Source organism: Cryptotermes secundus, unplaced genomic scaffold (genome assembly GCF_002891405.2).
Source record: "Cryptotermes secundus unplaced genomic scaffold, Csec_1.0 scaffold245, whole genome shotgun sequence".
Lineage (NCBI taxonomy): Eukaryota > Metazoa > Arthropoda > Insecta > Blattodea > Kalotermitidae > Cryptotermes > Cryptotermes secundus.
In genome coordinates, this window is record NW_019736398.1 from 1,134,738 (window position 1) to 1,159,872 (window position 25,135).

The 25,135-nt window shown below is 40.6% G+C and overlaps 1 long non-coding RNA gene across 1 annotated transcript in view; it reads right to left on the reverse strand.

Moving 5' to 3' along the window:
- LOC111869824 overlaps window positions 1-25,135 on the reverse strand; it is a 116,989-nt gene that overhangs the window by 64,785 nt on the left and 27,069 nt on the right. Inside the window, exon 2 of the long non-coding RNA XR_002843740.2 lies at window positions 12,974-13,142. This is a non-coding gene — a long non-coding RNA (uncharacterized LOC111869824). The remainder of the gene's footprint in view (window positions 1-12,973; window positions 13,143-25,135) is intronic.

Sequence of the window (25,135 nt, forward strand, 5' to 3'; positions counted from 1 at the left end):
ATTACCAGTTTGCCTTTGTGCATAATGCTATTCATATATTTCTGAATTACTTCGGTATACTTTATTATCCATTTAACATAGTGTATAATGTTAATACTTTAAAGTCTGAATTTCTTCTAAATAACATATAGCAATTCTGTTCGTACCTCACAGGAAACACTCCGTTACAGAGACCGGCCACTTCAGGCTATTTAGGGAATAATAGCTGTGTATTGTGAGAAACATATCAAACTCACAAATACACTTTGTGGATGGAATACAAAGTACTAGTACGTTAAAGTCGGTGGTACACACAGTAACCACGGAGCTTTAAAAGGTTAAATGGCATCGCAGTTCATACTGAGAAAAACTGTCATTAATATGATTTCCTTCAGAAAAGAAACTATGTGAGGGTGAATACAAACAAAAAACACATGGAATCAAACTGTCGGTCTGAAATGATTTATAGTGACTTTTTAGACAGTTGGAAGGTCTCTTAAAGTATTAGTGAACAAGAGATGCATATATTTCAAAATCTGTATACTGATCTGGCGAAACTAAACAATACATTTATATCAGTGTAGAAATGGTGTGTAAAATAATGTATTTATATGTATATACGAACCGACATCAAGGAATTGTTTAATATTAAGCAGATATGAATAGTCAAAGCCGGTCACGGTAGCCGAGCGGTCTAAGGCATGCACTGTCTTCGCTCGCTCGGAAGCCGGGATCGTGGGTTCGAATCCCACTAAGGGCATGGATGTTTGTGTGCGTTTTTCTGTGTTTGTGTACAGGTAGAGGCCTTGCGACGAGCTGATCACCCGCCCAAGGAGTCCTATCGAATGTGTAAGATATAGAAAAACCGAAGTGAACGGAGAAGTTCATGGAGGTAGGCCTAGGCCCACTGGGGCTGTAGTGCCAAGGACAAAAAAAAATGAATAGTCAAAACATTTTACTAGATATACATCTATTCCAGATAATATGACACCCGAGGCGTTGAAATCAGATAATAAAATTATGATTATTTACAGTAAGTTAACAGAAGCTTTAATTCGCACTAAATGGAGACATTACAAATAATTCAAATTTGTAATCTCCTCAAGTAAAGAGGTGGAGGTTAGTGTATCATATTGAAAAATAACTTCAAAATGCAGACTCACATAGCTTTCTTGAACTCTGACATATTTCTGACATAATTCCTTGGTATATAATCCTTCTAAAGAAGCTGATATTCGCTCACATTATTAAGAAATGTTCGCATTTTATGGAACCCACAGTTTCATTCTACGTTCACATGACCGTAACCTCAGCCAGAAAAATCAACGTCATATACTCGTATTCTTTTCTTTAAGATCTACCATCCTTCCAACTATATCCAGGTTCTCCAAGTACGTTTTTACTATTTGTTTTGACCCCATTAATGTTATATCCTTTCTTTTCATGTTTCTGGAAGCTCAGTATTTCCTCATTATAAACTGTATATAGTTTTTTATTTTTTTTAATTGACTTAGTGGGGGGTGGAGTCCAACTGGGTCCACTTGGCACGGCGGCCACTGATTGGCCTATTGTACCTGCCCCGGGTGATTATGATGATGGAGAATTTGGTGGAATGAAGATTGGGAGGGGAAACAGAAGTACTCGGAGAAAACCCGCCCCAGCGCCGCTTTGTCCACCACAAATCCCACTTGAGTAGCTGCACAATTGGCGACTTCTCAAGAAGGGCTCCGCTCCGTGGATGAGTGAGTGAGGAGTGAGAGAACAAACTACTGAGGAGACTACATAGACAAAGACCAAATGAAGTACCAAACGACTTTAAAAATTATACGACTTCCAATAACTTTGTTATACTCTAAGATATATGAATAAGCCTAATTATAACTTAGGTGCAAGACATGAAGCATGCACGCATGATTAAAACATATTATAAAACCTAAGCACAAAACACTGGTCCGGAAACCTCAAGGAAAAAAAAATTGCCTCAGAAGACCTAAACGTAGATAGTGAGATAAAATTAAAATAAGATAAACAGAATTTAAAGATGTGGATTGGATTGTTTTAGCAGTGGATCACTAATATAAAATCAGAGAATTTCTTGAACTTTAGGATATTTATCAATTTTGGTTGGATATCCACACATTAATAATGCCATGACCACTATTGATGCGAATAGCAGCAACTGCAATAGTTTAACGAAAACAAAATCTATGAGGCATTCGATTCGAAAGTGGAATACACAATTACTCTCGATGCGATGCATCGCCTGTGTATAGCCATCCGTCTCCCCCCCCCGTGACATCCATTTGTACGCTTCCTTCTCATATTATCGCCATTCGGTTCCTCTTAATATTTATATCCTTCCGTGTTAATATTTTCGTATTCGTTTCTGCCTCCTTATGCTCATTCAACAGCTGCTCCATCTACACACTATTCACGTTGTTGTGTACTGATGAAGCCACCTGCAGAGGCCGTAAGTAGCTTTCCCTTTGTTTTCTTATACTCGTACGTCCATACCCGCGACACTCGGTGCATTACTCGTAATTTGATTCTGCTTGATTTATGTAATTTTTGTGTTTATGGAAAACGAACCGCAGTGGGGCGGGGAAATAAAAATGTGCATATATATATATATATAACTCGAATATATTGGTTAAGACACGAACAGAATATTCCCATAGCTCTAGGCACATGGAAGGTTAAGATAAAAAGTACAGGTATCCCAATTTTTAATTAACTAACCACCGCTCCATGAAGACGAATGGGGAGGTGGAGTTATAGCTCCACCATTCTTGACCTCGGTACTAGACAGAGGCGAGCGGTCAGCTTTACGTACTGGCCGCTTTAACCCCCCGGAAAGGTCGCTTCTACTCGTTGGATAGGAGACTAGGTGGGCCCCAGAGCAAGTCTCTACACTGTAGAGGAATCTCCTGATCCTGCCGAGAATCGAACCCCGGCCTTCCAACCCGTAGCCCGTCGCTATATTGCCTGAGCTGAGAATTCAATATTAATATACCCCATGTATACCTGAGCTTAAAATGTGCTTAAGGCTGTGCACTACCCTATTTATCAACCATGTTACGAATTTCCTTAACCTAAACACATAAATGACTGTAATCTTAAGTGTTCTTTTACACATTAACACTGATCACAGTCCTTTGAATCCGTCCACCTAATCGTAACGTTTCAGCTGGCTCATAACAATCATCGCCATACAGAACTGCATTTCCTGTGCAGGTCTACATTCATCAGTTTTATGCAAAAATGAAAGCAAGAGATCATAACAAACTACGATATTTTCTATCAACGGAACAGCTAAACGTATCATTGCACTATCATCACTGAGAAGAAAGCGAAGACGATTAACGTGCAGATCATGGAATTCTATTATCACATTCATATGGGAATAAGATGTTGGATACATCAGTGCTGCAAATATCTATTTCCAAGTAAACTACAATTTACTCAATTTATTATTTTTCCTCATATTTGTATATCCGGATGTAAACATTCTGTTTTTGTTTGTGGTTTGTTTAATGATGCTGTCAGTATCTCAGATTGTATAGCATTAAACTATAGCATAATCAGTGAATAGCCGGTCACGGTAGCCGAACGGTCTAAGGCATGCACTGTCTTCGCTAGCTCGGAAGCTGGGATCGTGGGTTCGAATCCCACTCAGGGCATGGATGTTTGGTTGCGTTTTTCTGTGTTTGTCTAAAGGTAGAGGCCTTGCGACGAGCTGATCACTCGCTCAAGGGGTCCTACCGTATGTGTAAGATCTAGTAAACCGAAGTGAAACGGAGAGTTTCATGGCCTAGGCCCAAATTGGGGCTGTAGCGCCACAGGAAGGAAAAATAATCAGTGAATAAGGCGTTAGAAATTATGTGGAAAGAAGTGGTCGGTGTCTACTTTGAAATGCTATTCTAGTACTTGTCTGGAGAGGCTATGAGAAAACAGGTGAAACATCGGTAAATATATCCAGTATCCTGACCGAGATATGAACCGGAAACTCCAGAACACGAAGTAGCAGTGCTTCTACTAAATCAACAATTCTTCCCTGCTACTAATGCTGTATATAATACTACAAGACAAAGGTTATTGTCTTCTTCGGATACACCGCTGTGTTGTCTGGTAAATGTTTATCGACGTTTCAGAGGAACACGCTGGCTCCATCTTTAGGATAGAAGAATATACCGGATGTGGTAAATTTCCTCTGAAACGTCGGTAAATTAGATTACCCTGTATCATATCTCACCGCCGTGGGAACCACGAAACTCACATACATGCACTTCGAATAAACCTAGTATAATGATCACAGCATTCCAAAAATGTTCACCAGATGCTCTAAAACAACAAGCCCGTTATGTTTTCAAGATATAAACCCAGATCATAAAGAACTGGATACGGGAAACAGAGATCAGAAGAATAGAGGCACAACACGCGGATTGTTCCCAAGGTACAAAAATTACACCTTTCTTTTCAGTGTTATTAAAGATAATACTTAAGGGAAAAGCCATATAATCCTTGGTACGGGTCAGAAGGTCGCCAGCTTATTGGTGTCTAATGACGCCTTGCGCAGGTGCAGTTTTATATGACGCTGTGTAAGGACCCACCTAATTACCAGAACTGCACGGAAACATGAAAGTCTTAAGACTCGAACACCTTCGTTTCTCATTACAAACAGCATTTTAGTTGAAGAAAGCAGTCTTCTCGGATTTGGCACCGTGTACATGTGGTGTTAACCGACGTTTCTGAGGACCTTATCGCCTCCATCTTCAGGGTAGAAGGAAAATATAAGAAATCTGCAAGCGAAGAGACCGTGAGAACTGGTAAAAGCAGTCTGCTTCTTGACCTCGGCACTAGCTGGAGGCGAGTGGTAGCTTCAGGCCCCGGTCTCTTTACTTCCGGGGAAAGAGCCCCCGGCACCCATTGGATAGGAGGCTGAGTGTCCCAGATCCGGTCTGGACGACGTGGAGAAGAGAAAATTCTTAACCCTACCGGGATTCGATCCGACCCGTAGCTAGTCGCTATACCGACTGAGCTATCCCTGTTCCTGTCCACGTCTTTTAAACTGATTTGAAATATTGTATTTACGTCAAGTTTGTGCTCGTTGTGAAACGATTGCGACGGGCTGCTCACCCGTTCAAGGATTCATACCGACTGTCTGTAAGATTCATAATTCAGGATTAGTTAACTCTAAATTGAAGCAGTCCAGAGAGCCTAATGTCATGGAAGAAGAAAAAGAAGTAAAACGATAAATTACATTCCCTGTAGATTAAATTATAATTTTGCCTGTGGTTCTGTATGGGTGTGAAACTTGGTCTCTGACATTAAGGGAGTAACATAGACTGAGTGTGTTTGAGAATATGGTGTTGAGGAGAATATTTGGACCAAAGAGAGGTGAAGTGACACGAGGTTGGAGAAAACTGCATAATGAGGAGCTTCATAACTTGTACTCTTCTCCAAGTATAATTAGAATGATAAAGTGAAGGAGGATGAGATGTGCAAGGCATGTAGCACGAATGGAGGAGAAGAGAAATGCATATAGGATATTGGTGGGAAAGCCAGAAGGAATAAGAAGACTGGGAGGACCAAGACGTAGGTGGTTGGAATATTAAAATGGATCTTAGAGAGATAGGATGGGATGGGATGGAATGGATAGATCTGGCTCAGGACAGGGACCAGTGGAGGGCTCTTGTGAACACAGTAATGAACATTCGGGTTCCATAAAATGCTGGGAAATTCTTGAGTAGCTGCAGAATTGGCGGCTCCTCCAGAAGGGCTCAGCTCCATGAGTGAGTCAGTGAGTAGATTAGAATAGTTATGACGTTTCAGACTTGTTTTCCTCAGGTAATCAGTTTGAATTTCGGCAGTAATATTCATTAATCGTAAAGAGGTTTGTATGAAGGTCCTCATTCTCTCGTGACGAGTGCTCCAAAAGCATAGCCATATTAACTAAACTTGAAATAATTAGACACAAATCACTAGATCATTAACTAGCATCTTCAGCGGAGTTCTGCCCGAGAAGAGAACAGTGGCGAGCTCTGTAAGCGAAAAAATGTCCTGCCTTTTGCGAAACCTGGGGCTTCATTACCGTGTTCACAATATGCAGCTTCTGGCTCCGATCTTGGACCAATTTAATCCAATCCAGACCCTGATGCACTCTACGTTTAAGGCAAAGAAATTATTATTATAGAAGACAATTATTACTGAATTGAACAATGTAGCCTATAATAAATTAATAAAATAACATACACAGAAATTACTAACCAATAAAAGTAAATGGATCAATCAATTTAAGAAGGGTATTTATTCCAGTTGCAGCAGGAATTACAATTAAAAGTATTAGTCAATAATATAAAAGCACTTTTGTTTTTAAATAGGCCATGGCTCTCACATTTTAAATTATTATTTCCCAATATTATTCATCATCATGATCTTAAAATTTCATTCTATACTAAATATTTCACTTGAAATAGCGTCATTATATAACATGAGATTCACTCAGGTATGAGAAATGAGATGATGGTTATTATAAACCTGTACATCATAAGTTTCACTGAATCAGCAGCATTTAACAACCAAATAACGTACCCCTTTAATAGCCAGAAGGTATTTCATTGAGCTCTATTAGGCACCTGAACGGCTTTCATGCACCATTTCATGATTTCAACTCTACTACGGCCCAGTTTTTCTTCCGGAGAGGCGTGATGATTGTCAGTTGCCACAAATACCGCCCCCTTGATCACTGATTTACCTCTGAAATGTTCCAATACTTCAGCCGTAAAGCAAATGTGGCTGCAATGAACGCCCGACAGCTCCCCAGACATGCCTTAATCTAGTATTTTTTGTGTGTTAACAAAATTAATGCTCTAGGAAATGATAGCTTCAAATATTGATTGTATTTCGAAATCATAATTTCATAATGGTGGATACAAGTTTTGAAAAATAAAAACATTAAATAATGACGATGAAATTATAATTTCGAATTTCAAGAAACAGACATGTGGAGGGTCTGTGTATTCATTTAGAATCTCTGAAAGGGTTTCAACAGTGCAACTTCTCTAATATCCTCGACGTGAGAATATACATTACAATGCGGCGTATTAAATCTATTAGAACAATAGACGAATTGTTATATGAGTCGTCTTCTATGCGGTCCGTGTAGCATCAAAGGAAAGTAAGCGATTAGTTCTTCTCAGAACTTCTTGTTTGAATCAGTTGATCTGTTTGAGTACTTTAAAAACTATCTATTGGGGTGCGATGTTGTCAGGTTTTCGTTAAGATTATTCGTATTATAAGAATATGCGGTATTTAAAACAGTAAAATATAGAAAAAAACTAGTTATGAAATTGATTTTGGAGTAACTGCAAGATGTTTCTGTAGGAGTCTGGCGCAGGAGTGAGAGCGTCGTGAGGAAACGTCCGTAATTAAGAAATCGTTAAACAATAATTAGGTATTCACACAGAAAACATATTTTATAAGATTTTTAAGATCAAATTTACTGGGGTTTTGGACTTTTTCCATCGTCCGGAATTTTAGGTAATAGAGGACACGACGTTTTGGAAACTGGATCTGTTTCCGTCTTCAGGTGAGATAGGAAAACACCTACTCAGTTGGGCCCCTTTCTCACCTGAAGACGGAAACAGATCCAGTTTCCAAAACGTCGTGTCCTCTATTACCTAAAATTCCGGACGATGGAAAAAGTCCAAAACCCCAGTAAATTTGATCTTAAAAATCTTATAAAATATGTTTTCTGTGTGAATACCTAATTATTGTTTAACGATTTCTTAATTACGGACGTTTCCTCACGACGCTCTCACTCCTGCGCCAGACTCCTACAGAAACATCTTGCAGTTACTCCAAAATCAATTTCATAACTAGTTTTTTTCTATATTTTACTGTTTTAAATACCGCATATTCTTATAATACGAATAATCTTAACGAAAACCTGACAACATCGCACCCCAATAGATAGTTTTTAAAGTACTCAAACAGATCAACTGATTCAAACAAGAAGTTCTGAGAAGAACTAATCGCTTACTTTCCTTTGATGCTACACGGACCGCATAGAAGACGACTCATATAACAATTCGTCTATTGTTCTAATAGATTTAATACGCCGCATTGTAATGTATATTCTCACGTCGAGGATATTAGAGAAGTTGCACTGTTGAAACCCTTTCAGAGATTCTAAATGAATACACAGACCCTCCACATGTCTNGTCCACCCAGCCTCCTATCCTGGGAGTATTTCCCCGGGGGTAAAGCGGCCGGGGGGTGAAGCTGAACACTCACCTCCAGCTAGTGCCGAGGTCAAGAAAATGTGGATCTATACATCCACTCGCCCATACCCCTTCATGGCCTAGTGTTTAATTAGTTAAACACAGGGACAGCTCTACCTTACCACCTTACTCATCCGTAATCAGACTGGTCCACAACACGATAAATCACATTAAATAGGCCTTGTCATATCCGCTACCACAACAGTAGTTAGTTTCTAGCTTCAAAACATAAATAACTTCACATTAACTCGCCCTTCCCTGCCGCCAAAATGCGAGAACATATGTTCTTTCGTGGTTCTATTTGACTTCAGCCGAATTTGTCTTAAAAAAAAAAGAAGAGTATTTTGAAACAAGTTTTGGCAACACTTGCCAGTAAATTTTATACGTTAACTTTCAGACGTTCAAGCAGGAAGTGAGAATACGTGACCTCGCCCTGTTCCCATGGACGCCAGTCTGTGAAGGAACCACGTTAAATTGATGTCGACATCGTGCGTTGGCATCTTGAATGGAAAATAAAAAAAATACTAAAAATACATAACTATGTACGATACCATTGTTTCAAAAACTATGACACGAGTAATTCCTCGTAAAAATAAAGAATTGTATTGAAACAGAAGGTTTGTTGAGTTTTTCAAATATAGTACGTTGGTGACATACTGAATATAGTGTTTACGAATGCTGTTTGAATTATGTATGAGTTCAGGTTGGGCTAACGTTCCTGGGTTTCCTAATATATTTTCTTTCTCAAGAGACAACAAGACGAGATAAATGACAGCAACCAAATGACGTATTCGGCGAGACTTGTGGTTCCACCTGCCGGTGGACTGCAGCGCTCTGAGTACGATAAAAAGGCCTGACCCCCCCCCCGTTTCACCTGCTGGATAACCCGCCATTCCGCATGTTCGAAAACTAAATCCCCTTTTGTTGTGCTGGCAGCTTATCATACAGAGATGTCAGTAGGCTTCAAATGCCAATAAATTTAACACGTCGAAGTTAGTAACGTAATGTGTTTTAGGATGTGATACCACGTCCTTTAGAAGATTACAGACGTTTCGGAGGAACATGCTACTACATCTTTAGAGTCTTGGAGTAAATCTTTCACCCTCAAGATGTCTTCTGAGATGTCACGCCGCAAAAGATATTTACAGACGTTTTGGAGTAATGAGTTTTTTTTTTCCATATTCTAGGTCCAAGTCATTTTATCGACCCTAAAGATTGAAGTAGCATGTTATTTATAAACGTCAGCAAACATAAGCTGGAATAGAATGCATTACATCCCGGAGATGGTATTATTCATAATCACAGCCGTGACAAACTCAAATCTCACATATCGGCCTAATAATATTTAGATCTGAAATTATTTTAATATCTCTCACTGTAGGAGCAATTGCACGTTAGAGTAAAAGTTAATTTATAAGCAAGTATTTTAATGAGTTTTCTATTATCGATATAAGAGCCGGATAGATCAGTCAGTATAATGATGGGCTACGGGTTGGACGGCTTGGGTTCGATTCCCGGCAGTGGCAGGTGATTTTTTTTTTGCTCCACCGCGTATAGGCCGGCTCTGTGACCCACCCAGCCTCCTATCCAATGGGTACCTGGGGGTCTTTCTCTGGGACGTGAAACTGATCACTCAGTGCCATCTAGTGCCCAGGTCAATAATGGTAGAGCTATAACTCCACTCTCCCGTAAGTATTCAGGGCGTGGTGCCTATTTAATTAATCACAGGAACAAGTTTCCTTCATCGCTGTTAATATAGGACAGGCTTGTAGAAGCTGCGCGAAGAGCTGCGGCTTGCTTATTCCTTGTCAGTGTGCTGTGGGTATTGGCACTGTAGTCACGACAAACCGCAAAGTTTCTTTTCATCAAAGGAAAATGCGCCGTGATGCTTGTCGCGTTATCCACTTCTAATACGAGAATTAGTCGCGATTTCAAAATCAAAGCATTTTATATATACCTATGATATCCATTCTAAACGTCGTCATACATAACACTTCACTGTATTTCGGGTAACAAGCTATAAATATTTCGTACATGAAAGAATGTTGGATTTCATCTTTTGCAATAAGAAACAAATGGTGGTATTAACGAACATTGATAGATATATGTCGGTGTCAATATTTAACATTTGTTTTAATTCCGTAGTCTTAATGAGGAAGAAGTAATAGAAGGACGGAGAAAATCCTACTAACTAACTAACTAGTGTTGCATCAGCAATGTGTGTATACATATATATATAATTTTGCCTGTGTTTCTGTATGGGTGTGAAACTTGGGCTCTGACATTAAGGGAAGAACATAGAGTAAGGGTGCTTGAGAACAGGGTGTTGAGGAGAATATTTGGACCGAAGAGGGATGAAGTGACAGGAGGTTGGATAAAACTGAATAATGAGGAGCTTCATAATTAGAATGCTCAAGTCAAGGAGGATGAGGTGGGCAGGGCATGTATCACGAATGGGGGAGAAGAGGAATGCATATAAGATATTGGTGGGAAAGCCACAAGGAAAGAGATCACTGGGAAGACCAAGGAGTAGGTGGGTGGGCAATATTAAAATGGATCTTAGAGAGATAGAATGAGATGGTATGGATTGGGTTGATCTGGCTCAGGATAGGGATCAGTGAAGGGCTCTTGTGAACACGGTAATGAACCTTCGGGTTCCATAAAATGCTGGGAAATTCTTGAGTAACTGCAGATTTGGCTTCTCCTCAATAAGGGATCAGCTCCATGAGTGAGTCAGTAATAACCACCCCATCTCATAACACTCTATATCCCATAAGACAGGGCAAATGAAAAAAGAAAAAGTTATACACATATCTGCAAAATCCCTGCTTCTATTTCGATTTACCAATTTCATATTTCCACGATGCAAAAAACCCCTATTACATATATTAACGTCGGGTCTACACGTCTGCCTGGCCATCAATAATGAGTGAAGTGGTCCCTGCAGTAGAGGGAGGTCAAGATGGTCAAGATGCAGGTGCTGCTAACTTATTGTACGGCTACACTCCAGCGAGTCTGCCTGTATGCATGCGGGCTATTTCTTACTCTGCTGTCTATGTGTGTTTATGAAAAAAGCACACTTTTTATATGCATATATGAAAATATTTTTAAAAAATTGGTTCAAAGACATTGCACATAACTTCTTATATACGACTGACCTCGACTACGTTATACTGCAAACGAAACCGAGTTTTGTTCGACACACCATTCTTGTCGCTGACTGTGCAAACGAGGACACATGGGTTTTGCCGAACAATTTGGGCGTGTTGCTATTCTCCTGATACCGCCCACTGACTTTTATTCAGTGAGTCAGTCTCTACAAATATCTGAAATTTAAGTAAATGTGTTTGAGCCGTTTTCGAGAAAATCGTCATTCTGTTTTTCTGGACCCTTCTAAAGGGTCCCTATTTCTATAGATATAATATTCATATTTTAAGGGCACCGGCCATGATACATAAACTCTTAGATACTGAATACAAATCCCCCCACCCAATCGCCCGGGCGTTACAGATAGGGACGTCAGTATATGCTTTAAAACAAACAAGCGGCGTTCCGAAAACAATTTTATATATTGGGGGGGGGGTTGAAAAACTATAAATCTGTGAAAATATCTTTTCACCATCACGGTAAGTTCTTCTATGTACTACGCATATGAGGAAGTGGTACGTATAATTTCTTTACCTTGCAACGTAACGAAGTTACAGGGATGAATCCAGTGTAACAGAATATTACGACATACACAATACACGCTTTCATGATGCTATGTTACTTGCTGCAAGTGTGTTCAAGTACACCGTAATAAGGAGATTCATAACTTGTGCTTGGATGATCAAGTCGAGGAAGTTCATAACGGCAGAGCAAATGACAAGGACATGGTGAGAAATCCTAGCAAGTTCAGAATATCTCAAACAAAACAAAAACAAACTCCGTGGCCTGTAGTCCGCAAGCGAACTACACCGACCGAGCGACCGCCGCTTGTCGGCGAAGTTAATGCCAACTTTAGCGGATAGAGGGTGTCGCGTGGTCAGCGCAACGAATCCCCACGGCCGTTAATTTCGGGTTTCTAGACCGGCGCCGCTATTTCCTTGAAATGGCTCCTCAATTATCCTCACGAGGCTGAGTGGACCCCGATCCAGACCCACTACTTCTCAGAAAATCTGATAGCGCCGGGTATCGAACCAGGGACCTCTGGATCTGTAGCCAGGAACCCTAACCACCGGATCACAGAGGCAGTTTCGGAATATCTTAATAGAAGAAATTACTTCAGTGTTTTAGACGTGGATGGAATAATTATTTTAAACCGGACGGCTAAGAAGTCAAACCTACGGACATATATCAACCGGCTGAGTGACTACCAGCTTCTCGAAAGCAATCGGCTAATTTTAGTGAATGGATTAACTAATTAGAAAGTGTTCAAGTGTACGAGCACGAGAAACAAAATGAATGTCTCGGAAATAGGCACGAAATTTCGAATTCCTACGCTTCTTTTTTCATGAATGCTACCCAGGAGTTACCTCCAGAAGGCCTTATGCTCATTTCGATACAATTACTGTGTCTGAGAAAGGTTTCATGAGATTAATATTTGGACTGCGATGTACTGAAGAGAGGACAGAGAAAATTACATAATGAGGAATTTCATAATTTATATTATTCTTAAGCGTGAGGCTGATCAAATCAAGGACACAGCATAGTTAGAAGAATTCATCACTCACCAGTATCCCAAGCTGTGTGACGTAATTCTGTTCGGATATTCTGCCAGATTCCCAGGCGCCTTGCTTCCGGATCTCAGAGAGGGCTTCACTTTCATTCACTTCCAATCTGCTGACCAACAATAGTGTTCTTGCTTTTTCATAGAGCACTGCATATTCACTTACGGAACACCTGACAAACAAGTACATAAATAATTATATTTATAATATATAAATTTGAATAAATGCATGATTTATATAAAAAAAATAAATGAACATATTTCTTGAAAACTGACTGTATGCTACTGCACAGTTTATCAACTTTTTTTTTAGTTTCAGGGTGGGTGAGACTGGGTGCCATTGTACTCTGCCTCAAATGGACCCATTGTATCAATTCGATACTACTGATGGGTATACAGCATTAGTTCCATGACTGAGGGAATGAATGGCTTTGAAAGCCTATCAGCGTCCATGGCTATTTGCGTTTGATTGGTGCAAAGATATGTGACATTACAGCCTGGCAATTCAATGTATGTACCAAAAACGTATTCCGGGTCATTAGAGGAGCTGTGATAATACTTATACACCTAACTATTCTGTTAACATCACAACTGCAAGGAATAATTAAAAGGCACGAGAAGAGATTATACTTGATTGATTGATTGATTCATTCATTCATTCACCAATGGCTCTAAAGCCCTTTATTGGGCCCTGGCCTCTTCTTCAGTTACGTAATCATTTTTATACAGACGGTAGAAATCCTCGGACGAGTGACCAGCCCGTCGCAAGACCTCTACCTAAACACATGACAACACAAACACAGAAAAAACACACACAAATCCATGCCTTCAGTGGGTTATACTTGAATAAGTAATAATATTTCGAAATTTAGTTTCGTCAAATGGATTTTTTCAATTGACCTAATCCTTCCAGCCGCACTATGGTCCTGGGATAGACTCAGCCTCTAACAGAAATGAGTACCAGGAATCTTCCTGGGGGTAAAGGGCGGCCTGCGCGTAAGGCTGACAGCCTTACCGTCATCTAGAGCCGATTGTCTAGAAAATGTGGGAACCTCGACGTCTCACAATCCTATGGGCCTCCACAGCCTGTTACAGGGATACCTTTACTTTTTACTTTAGTTTTGTCAAATGTGAAATTCCTAACCTTCATTCAAACCGAGTGACGTATAAGGGTACTAGAATTTGAAGTGATTTAAGGAACCGCAATACAATTATACTGCACTGCGTCTGGAACAGTGGGCAAAAGAAAAGGGCCTTAATCGGCTGGCTTAGTTTCAGCTTCTGCTAAAAGGAGCAGAATTTATTTGTCCAAGCGATAGAGTATGTGGTACTTGACGGTGTCAGGTTATAAGCTCGAGAGAGTCAAGAAGAAGAAGGAGGAGGAGGAGGAGATTCTGAAATTCTCTGCATATAAGGACAGGTATTAGATTACGCAAATCACAGAGCAAATATGAAAATGTTATTTACAAACTGTAAAAGAAACTGGAGCCGGTCACGGTAGCCGAGCGGTCTAGGGCATGCACTGTCTTCGCTCGCTCAGAAGCCGGGATCGTGGGTTCGAATCCCACACAGGGCATGGATGTTTGGTGTTTGATGTTTGTGTGTGTGTGCGTTTTTCTGTGTTTGTGTACAGGTAGAGGCCTTGCGAGGAGCTGATCACCCGCCCAAGGAGTCCTACCGAATGGCTTAAAATCTAGTAAACCGAAGTGAAACGGAGAGTTTCTTGGAGGTAGGCCAAGGCCCAAATCGGGGCTGTAGAGCCAAAGTAAAAAAAAAAAAAGAAACAGGTAAAACATCTAGTAACAATCTGATAAAAAAGGGCTAAGACAAATGGTGTCATAAGACAGGGCGATTTTCTACTTGGTTATGTTTGAGGACATATATTCCAGATGATATGCAATGTGTTACTTCGTCCGCTTCCTCACGTCCCACCGCATTCCTTCCGTCGGCCACGTAAATCGAAGTAACTTCGTATGCCGAACGGAATGCAGCGTAGCGACGTGTTTGTGGGAGCATCTTCATGCACGCTGCTGTTTAATTTGTTTCTGTTCTTCTAAATACAAAATCAAGAACCGGTAAACACGGCGCCAGACATCAGTGGTGACTGACGTGGCTGTTTTCTGTGTTGTCCGGAACGAGGCTAAATAAGGAGCAGCGAAGACTATTCACGGACAGTTCTCAAGTTCTCGAGTTTACGAGATAGTTACGAGTTAGCCAGCAGCCAGGCAGTCAACCAGTCAGTTGCAGTCTAGCATTTGTAATACTGCAGATAGCAGTAATTGTGAATCTGTAAATTGTGTGATTGTAAGAGCGAATGTGAAATAAAATTCGCTATACCCAGCACGGCGTGAAATTATTTGTCGCGTTATACACCCAACACGTGACAATATTACACTTTCCCTTCCTCTGGAGTTTTCAGAAAAACTAAGACATTTCGCCAAGTACATATAGAAATATTATGATAATAAAATGTTATTTTGAGTGTGAGAGAAATTCAGCACATCATAGCTGCATCTAGAAATTAAGTAATCTCTAAGGACTGTTTAAGAAAAACTATAACAATTTTCCGTTTGGGGGAAGCCTAATTTATCTACAGTCAACGTGGATTACGGAAACGCAATTTCAACACCCTGGATTTCATAAAAACCATTCCCATCTGAACAATTACAAGAGACACAAATTGATACCTTACTTTTAATGATATGAAAGAACTCTTATATTTATTACTGTTGACAGACATTATAATGACAACAATTACCGAGCGATTAGCTCGTTAAGTCGTCACAGTTTCCACTCCTCCGTGAGTCTCTCCCTAATGACGCCGAGCGGGTAATGTCTGGGACAGTAGCCTACCTTAAAGGATGCCATACGCCCTTTCCTATGCTTCATTCCAAAATCCACAACATATTTCTCTCGTGTCCCCAATTTACGCGACATAATATAGGCACGTAACGCTGATGATCAGAACACGGAGAATCAGACAAGTGGCGGACATACCACGAGAGGGAGAAATACATAAAGATACTTTATCGGAAAATCTGGATGAACAGACCACTCCCAAAACGTAGGTGTAGATGGGAGGGTAATCGATCTTAAAGAAATGAGGTGCGAGTGTGTGGGTTGGATTCATCTGGCTTAGGATAACGATTGGTGACGCATGTGAACAGACAAGGATTCGAAATATTATTTCTGGTGAAACATAGAAGTGCACTATAGCCTGAATAAGAGATGTGAATTCCTAAAATACTGGGGGGGGGGNGAACATTACATGACAGGAAATACAGCCCAGTGTAGATTTTTATAATTAGTTATTCATTTACCACATTAATTCAGGAGATCTCAGTCAGTTGCTTCCTACTGATGGCTGTAGAATGTCTGTACCCGCAGCCTGTATTCAACTGTAGGCGACAAGAAACATTCTGTCTCACTTTTCGCTGTTTGTTACAGATATTCATTCAATGTATTAAAGATTTTTATGTTTTTATTATATATTTGAGAATACTGATTACAGCCTGAAATTATAGAATTCTTGCATAATCAGAAACGAGTCACAAAACGTTTAGTCAAATTTGCTGCGCACTTTTTTTAACCCCAAACCAGCAGTGACGGAAGAAAGAAAATCAGTCCACAGCACGATATCCCATACTCCGCCGTCATGTCAGAGCTAAAGTGAAAATGAAATAGCACTCGACATTATCGCAGAATGTTCATGAACTATACAACCCAGGCACTAAGCGGAAAACTCTTTAAAATGTTTTTTCTTTCTTCTTAATTTGCTAAGTGGGGGGTGGAGTCCAACTGGGTCCACTCGGCATGGCGGCCACTGATTATGATGATGGAGAATTTCGGTGGAATGAAGATTGGCAGGGGAAACCGAAGTACTCGGAGAAAACCGGCCCAGTGCTACTTTGTCCACGACAAATCCCACTTGACCAGACCCGGGATCAAACCGGGCCGCCACGGTGGGAATCCAGTGACTAACCACTTGAGCTATGGAGCGGCCTTCTTTAAAATGTTGCTAAAAGCAGGGAACTACGAGAGACTGCACGATCAGACGACAACTTCAGGTGGAGACTCCTCTAATTGGACAAGAGTCATGGATATGTGCAGTGTTTCTTGATGAACTTGCCTAGGATATTTATGCCTGGGACTGTGAGTCTCACTAGGAGTTTGAGTGCAGGCTTTGTTTGTCCAGATTGTGATATAAACTGAAGTGCTGCCTTGTGTGCCTCTCCAGTTATTGAGGTTCAACTTATGTCTTCATTTTACGCACTGAAGATTAACGAGTTAGGTTTTTCTTTTGTATTTCAGATTACTCTTGAAGAAGCACGTACGTACATTTGTCATCACTTTCGCAGATACCCACAAGTTTTCCTTAGGTGGATTATATTATCTGCGGGAACCTTTTAATGTAAAGGTAAAAAGGTAAAGTTGTCCCTGAGCTTAACTAATAAAGCACCATACCAAGACGGCGTATCGGGGAGTGGACATATAGCTCCACATTTTCTTGTCCTTGGCACTGGCTGGAGGTGAGTGGTTAGCTTCACGCCCCTGCCGCTTTACCCCTGGGGAAAGAGCACCGGTACCCATTGGATAGCACTCTGGGTGGGCCCCAGGGCCGGTCTGGACGATATGGAGAAGAGAAAATTCTGACCCCTGGGGAAAGAGCACCGGTACCCATTGGATAGCACTCTGGGTGGGCCCCAGGGTCAGTCTGGATGATATGGAGAACATAAAATTCTGAACCTACAGGGACTCGAACTCCAACCCCTCGTTCGCCCAGCTCGTAAGGAGTCGCTGTACCGACTGAGCTGTCCCGGCTACCTTTTAATGTATGGTACAAATGATAATTCGGGCATACTCAGCCGGAATTCAAGACTTATGTCTTGTTGTTAGGACAGTGAAGCACAAAAGCTTATGATGGGCTCGACATGCAGCTCGAAGGTGGAGGCAATGAATGTACAGGCCCAGAGGACTTTGATGGCGAAACATTTTGGGAAGCAGACATTTGGGAGAAGGGCGTAGGAGAATAAACTCTAAAGGCGCGTCCACATTACATGTGCTCGTGCTCGTGCTCGCCAGGCTTGTACTCGTCGGGAGACTGGTCTGGCTTTTTCTTGTGCTCGTAAATCTTCGTTCACACTACTTCAGTTGCTCGCCAGGCTTCGGCGCGTAAGGATCCGTATATTTACTCGTAGTGTGTATAGGCTGTAGTCGTATTTTAATTTACTGGCTATAGTTTTTAAATTAAAAACTTAAAATTTGATTGTCTCGTGACTTCACATACGGTCCGCATTACTCCGGAGCATAGCGAGTCACACGAGAACGAGCACGAGCACGAATAATGTGGACGCGCCTTAAGACGAACAATATGCAGAAAGAATGCAATGCGAGAATCGGACACAATTCCCTTAGGATTGCGTCCAGTGACAGACTTTGTTATGAGGATTCTTCAAATTTCAGATTACATTATTAGACAGTTAGTTGCTTAGTAAATTAGGTGGTCACTCAGCCGTTAAATTACTTCCTGATAATTCATCCATTCTCATGGAATCTTCAGGCTTGATACACGAAGACGATAACGCTTTATACTGCGTTACATTAATTACCAGGCTTTCAACAACACAATGCTACTCTATCAAATTCAAGTATTTACAGCGCGCGTTAGCGCTACACTAACCTGCCTGGTTTGGTGCTGAAAACAAACATAAGTATAAATCACAGAGATGCCGGGTTTTCGGAATTTGTCCATCGTCCGAATTCTAAGCAACTAAGAAAAAACACAACGTTTCGGAAACTGGATCTGTTAGCTCACATTGACTTAGTCTGGTCTCAGGTGTTTATAGACTTAGTGTTCTGTGACATTGGTTGTCCAGTGATTGAGGCTAGCTCTTTCTAAGGGACCCAACAGAGTAGGTGTCTTCCTTCACCTGAGGACGGAAACAGATCCAGTTTCCAAAACGTTGTGTTTTTTATTAGTTATTTAGAATCCGGACGATGGACAAAGTCTGAAAACCAAGTATCTCTGTGTGTTATGCACCATCGTCAGAACCCTATAGTAAACTATATGTTTAAACGTTCAATTCTCAACATGGGCATCAAGGACAGTACAAGATACATGAGCCAATAACATTTCGTACAAAACTTCTGTTTTTTTGTAACCGTTTATCTATTATCTGGGATATAACGCACTGTAGATCCTTGATAACCGACAGATGTTTCGGAGAAACATATTGCCTCCATCTTCAGGGTCGAAGAATAAGCAAGGCAAGACACCAAAATGAAGCAGGAAGCCCTGCTACCGGCTGAATACTGCTGACTTGCCTGGCTTATTTTTCGACGCTGAAGGTGGAGGCGACATGTTTCTTCATAGCGTCTGTCGATTTTCAACCAACTACACGGTGTTATAAACCAGAAGAAAGGACTATTCATAACCATCACTTTGAAGCTCTCAAATCCTACACTCTCCAAAGCGTGATTTCTGCATGCACCTTGAGGAGTACCGACAACCCGAGAATGACGAAGCGAAGTCTTCTCACTGAAGGAGCACAGTAGTGAACTGTACCAATCTTGCATGACCCACTCTGTTCATTCCGTAATAATCCTGGCTGACGCACCATCTTCTTCAAATCGCGAGATTTATTAGGATGAGGTCGAGACCTCTGGGTCACGCCGAGTCGCAAATCCCGACAGGAAAATCAACAGCTTTACAAGTGCGCACACGCGAATATGAGCACAGTCATGATAGTAATTAAATTACCCGAAGGGCCGTGATTGTGTGCACGAATTATGTGGCCAACGATGCAGCCGGTCTATAAAGATTTATTTCAGACAATATTTCATTGCAGAGATATTGGGTTTTCGGACTTTATCCATCGTCCTGGTTTTAAGATAACTAAGAAAAACACGACATTCAGTGATTGAGGCTAGCTCTTTCTAAGGGACCCAACAGAATAGGTGTTTCCCTCACCTGAGGACGGAAATAGATCCAGTTTCCGAAACGTTGTGTTTTTCTTAATTATCTTAAAACCAGGACGATGAATAAAGTCCGAAAACCCTATAACTCTGTGTGTTATGCACCATCATCAGAATCCTCTAGTAACTACTAATATTTCTTTGGCTATGTCTTTTTCATTTTAATTAATATTTTAGAACGAGAACACTTCTCACATCAAGTTTAGTTTTAACATTTAATTTCAGGAGGAAGGGTCTTCAAATTCACTCTCAAATCTTGCATTACTTCACTTAGAAAATGTTGATATATACAGTATTTATGGGCCCATTGGAGACCATGTTTGTGTGTATGGGGAAAGATCTAAATGCTTAAAATCACTGTTCGGGCTAAAAGTAAAGCAATAACGATATAGTTTCTATCTTGCTGAATACATTTTCATTGTAAAGTTGAAACTGTCAAATTAAGCACTGCGTCATGAAAGAGTATGGGGTAGTGGATGTATAGATCCACGTATTTTTGACCTCGGCACTAGTTGGCACGCCTCGGCCGCTTTACCCCCGGGTAAAAAGTTCCGTGTATACATTGGATAGGAGGCTGGGTGGACCCCAGAACAGGTCTGGACGAAAAGAAGAAGAGAAAAGTCTTGCCTCTACCAGGACTCGAACTCCAACCTCTCGGTTGACCAGCCCGCTGCCAGTCGCTATACCGATTGTGCTATCCCGACTCAAGTATGTTAAGAATTAACAACAGTTAGTAGCATTATTAAACAAATAAGGGAGAAATTATAGATCTAATAAACATCCTTACGAAGTATAACTGTATCCGTTATATGCACGAAGTATTACACGAATGCGCAATAAATATACTATATCTCTCCATCGGTACTCTTCATCTCAGGAGCTAGGTAATGGATTCTGATCCACTTTGGGATTCATGTGTCTACACTGAAAGGTGTCGGGAGAATATATTGTCAGGTAGTATGTCAAGGTTTGGATTGGTGAATAGATTTACAGGTCGTAACTACAAATAACTATAACACTATCACTGTTTCTACAGTTTACAGTTCACTAGAGCATACAGTCTAGTGTTCTCAGTCTGTTATTAGACGTTTCCTGATAACGGCTCCAAAAAAAGCTATTCCTCTGCCTCCGGGCTCAAGTTCTCTCTTCACAGACTCCGTTACAGAACTGACTCTCAACTGAACTAAGCTCCAAACCTCGTCTCGCTTATAACCTCTCGCCACGGACCACGTAGAAGACACAACTCTTCCACTACTGTAGTTCAACTATTGCATTATTAAGACTCTTCTGCCTAACGAGAACGCGTTTACCGAGCCGTTACCCAGAAATGGCCCTGGTATATCCGACCATCTCAGGTCGTTGCATAGTAACGAATCTACATGCTACAATATTGTCTTTCCATATCGGTAACATACGCTTCTAATTTAGATAACACTCAACCAGAACGCTCTTAATTTCTATAAAAAAAAATCGGCTCCTTTGTCAGGAATATTGTGCACTTGCTTATCATATAAATACATATGCTATCAAAGTCTAAAACATTTATTTTAAACACGTATTCCAGATACTAGATGTTTAACGAAACGTAATGCAAATAACAATGAGTCACGAGGTGGAGTAAGCACTTCAAGAATAAGTTTCAATTGAAATAGGAACATAAAGACCAATTACTTACATTTAGAAAATATGTGTACTCCAATGTGCTACACATGTTCCCTGTTTTTTTTTCCGCGTCTTTCAGTATTAATTATTTCTTATTCTTAGATCTCAAATTTATCCCGCAGACATTGAGAGAATCAGAGAACTGTGTGTGAATTTTTGTCCCCTTTGTACATTACGGAAGTAGCTTCTCAATGGATCATTATTCTCAACATAAAATCGATCTTGCAAGGGTTAAAATTACAGAACTCTGAAGCAGTGAGTGTTATATAAGGTGATTATAAATTACTGTTTGGGTTTCCGTGTCCTGTAAACTTCGACAATAAATTATAATCATTCTGTATATCCCTCAGCTTCACCTTACGAGGCTCAAGAAGGGTGACAGGGACTGACGTTGAACGGAACACATGCGTATACGAGATTTTAGTTCTTACAGCGGTAAATATTAAGATTGCCGTCTTCTGGGATAACGGATAATTCTCAAACCCAACGACCATTCAAAATTAAAAGGATTTCTCTTCATCATGCAGCGCCATGGAAATTCTGTTTTCCGGACGGCGAGAGTGTAATTTTACTATGTTCCTACTTCTGTCAACTGTCATGTCTACAACGATCTGTCGAGGAGGAGGATGCCGCCGACCAATACTAGACATTATACTCATTAATGAATTACGTTCCTTCGAATTAACGTAATAAGAACCTCGAGGTCCAGTCTCTTACCCAAGGCGATGTAACAACGTATTATTAAAACTGTCTGAAGCTTTTTGTTGTGGGCTAGAATGCTGTTTAAAATTCGCTTGTCCGGTTTAATATACAGGTGTGCGCTGAGCAAACAACTCCCTGAAGTTAAAGGTGGAGCACAAAAGCACGGAGATGGTACGGTGTGAAGGCAAAACCATAGACAACGAGTGCTGGTTGGTGCTTGAAATTTGCTTGGATTTAAAATTATGCACTCCGGTGTTTAATAAGAAGACCAGCAGACAGAAACATGTATACACACATATACTCGTACTTCGTGTACTTTGAGTTATTCTTCTAAACCCTGGGTACAAAATTAATAGCTGGCGGAGACTACAACAGCAATCACGCATTTTACGGCTCAAGACTCATAACAACAAAAGGCAGAGAACTACACAAGACAATCCAAAATAACAATTACTCCATCATATCAACTGGACCACCAACATACTGGCCAAAAGATGGGAATACAATTCCTGACTTACTAGACTTCTTCATAACAAACGGCATCTCTCCTAACTACACAAACGCAACTGCAAACCTTGACCTAACATCGGACCACACTCCGATCATTGCAACAATAAGCACATCAGTTATACTAAGGAAATCCAAGCCCAGACTTAACAACTCCAAAACAAATTGGGATCTCTTCAGGAAAATAATAGAAGATAACACAAAACTAAAAATCAAGCTGAAAGAACCAACCGACATAGAAAACGAATGTAAAAAGTTCATCACCCCACTATAAGAAGCCGCCAAAACAGCAACCCCCATAAATGATCCAAGGAACCCTACAAATAACATATCATTAAGAATAAAAAAGTTAATGGCCGAAAAGAGAAGAGCTAGATCAACCTGGCAGAGGACTCACACTCCGGAAAGCAGAGCAAAATGCAACAAAATCAGCAATAAGCTAAAAACGCAATTACAAGAACTAAAGAACGAATCATTCGAGAACTATATCGCAAGCCTCACAAGACAAGACAGTTGCATCTGGAAACCAATAAGAAACAAAAGAAAGCCCGTATCAGCATCACCCCCAGGAAACTGGGCAAGTAGCGACAAAGAAAAAGCCGACCAATTTGCACATCTACAAGAAGTATTCACTATACACAACAATACTCAAGTACAAGAAGTAAACTTACTTCTAAATGAACCCATACAAAGACACCAAAGACCAAAGCTCCTTACCCTAAAGGAACTGCAAGAAGCAATAAACACTCTAAAGTCAAAAAAGGCGCCAGGCCATGATAATATCACAGCCGTAATACTAAAACAGTTACCAAGAAAAGGCCAAATAAAACTCCTATACATATTTAACGCCATACTTAGACTGGACTATTGACCTCGTCCGCTCAAAAGTGCCCAAATCATAAAGATCTTGAAACCTAGAAAATATCCAACCGACGTCACATCCTACCGACCAATAAGCCTTCTACCTATAAATTCAAAAGACCTCAACAAAATACTCAACAAAAGAAATCAAGAATCAAACCAACAAACATGGATACCAAACCATCAGTTTGGCTTTCGGCGAGCTCACTCAACCATCCAACAAAGCCATCGCATAGTAAATACCATAACCAACGCGCTAAACAACAAACAATACTGCACAGCAGCGTTTTTACATATAGCCCCAGGCTTTGACGAAGTCTGGCATTCTGGCTTACTTTACAAAATACAAACAATCTTCCCAACAAATTATTACAGCCTACTCAAGTCAAATTTAAGCGAAAGATTTTTCGAAGTCAAAATAAACGAGGAAATATCCAACCGCCTACCAATCCAGTCAGGGATGTCCCAAGGAAGCTTACTAAGCCCACTACTATACACTCTCTACACACATGATCTACCCACAATAGAAAAAAACGATAATAGGAACTTTTGCAGATGACACTGCTATCTTCGCTACCCACGACAATCCAAGCACAGCCTCCTCTCATCTACAGGCTCATCTAATCCTCACTGAAGCATGGCTAAACAAATGTAAAATCAAGGTAAACGAATCAAAGTCCGCACAAACAACTTTCACCCTCCTAAAATGCACTTGCCCCACAGTGCAAATAAATCACATCAACATACAACCAAAAGAACAGGTAAAATACCCAGGATTATCCTTTGACAACAAACTAAACTGGAGACAACACATAATCAAGAAAAGAAAACAGATGGACCAAAAAACCTAAGAACTCAACTGGCTCATAGGAAGAAAATCCCACCTCTCCATCGAAACAAGTTACTAATCTACAAAACAGTCATCAAGCCTATATGGACATACGGCACACAACTCTGGGGCTGCGTCAGCAAATCCAACATCGCCATTATACAGCGTGCCCAGTCCAAAATACTCCGATCCATCACGAACGCACCATGGTGTGTATCCAACCACACCCTACATACAGGTCTAAAATTTCCTTGCGTACCAGAAGTCATCCGAGAAACAGCACCAAGTACTTCAGCAAACTAGAAAATCACTCCAACCCACTTCTTCAACCACTACTACAACCTCATGAAAATCGAAGACTCAAAAGAAGTTGGCCATCAGATCTAACGAACTGAGTAAAACATCACTGGATGTTTATTCAGCACACGCCAGAAGAGTGTACAATAAATAGTTATTAAATTGTACACCAATCAGTACATTGGCTTATAGATTGTACAGTCTGATTGTCAATAAAGGAGACAGAGAGAGAAAAATACTTAGTGTGAAGTAGCAATGATAGCACTAAGAAAAACGGAAAAAGAGGAAGAAGAAGAAAAATGAAATGTCATTATTGCAACTGCTGTTAATTTT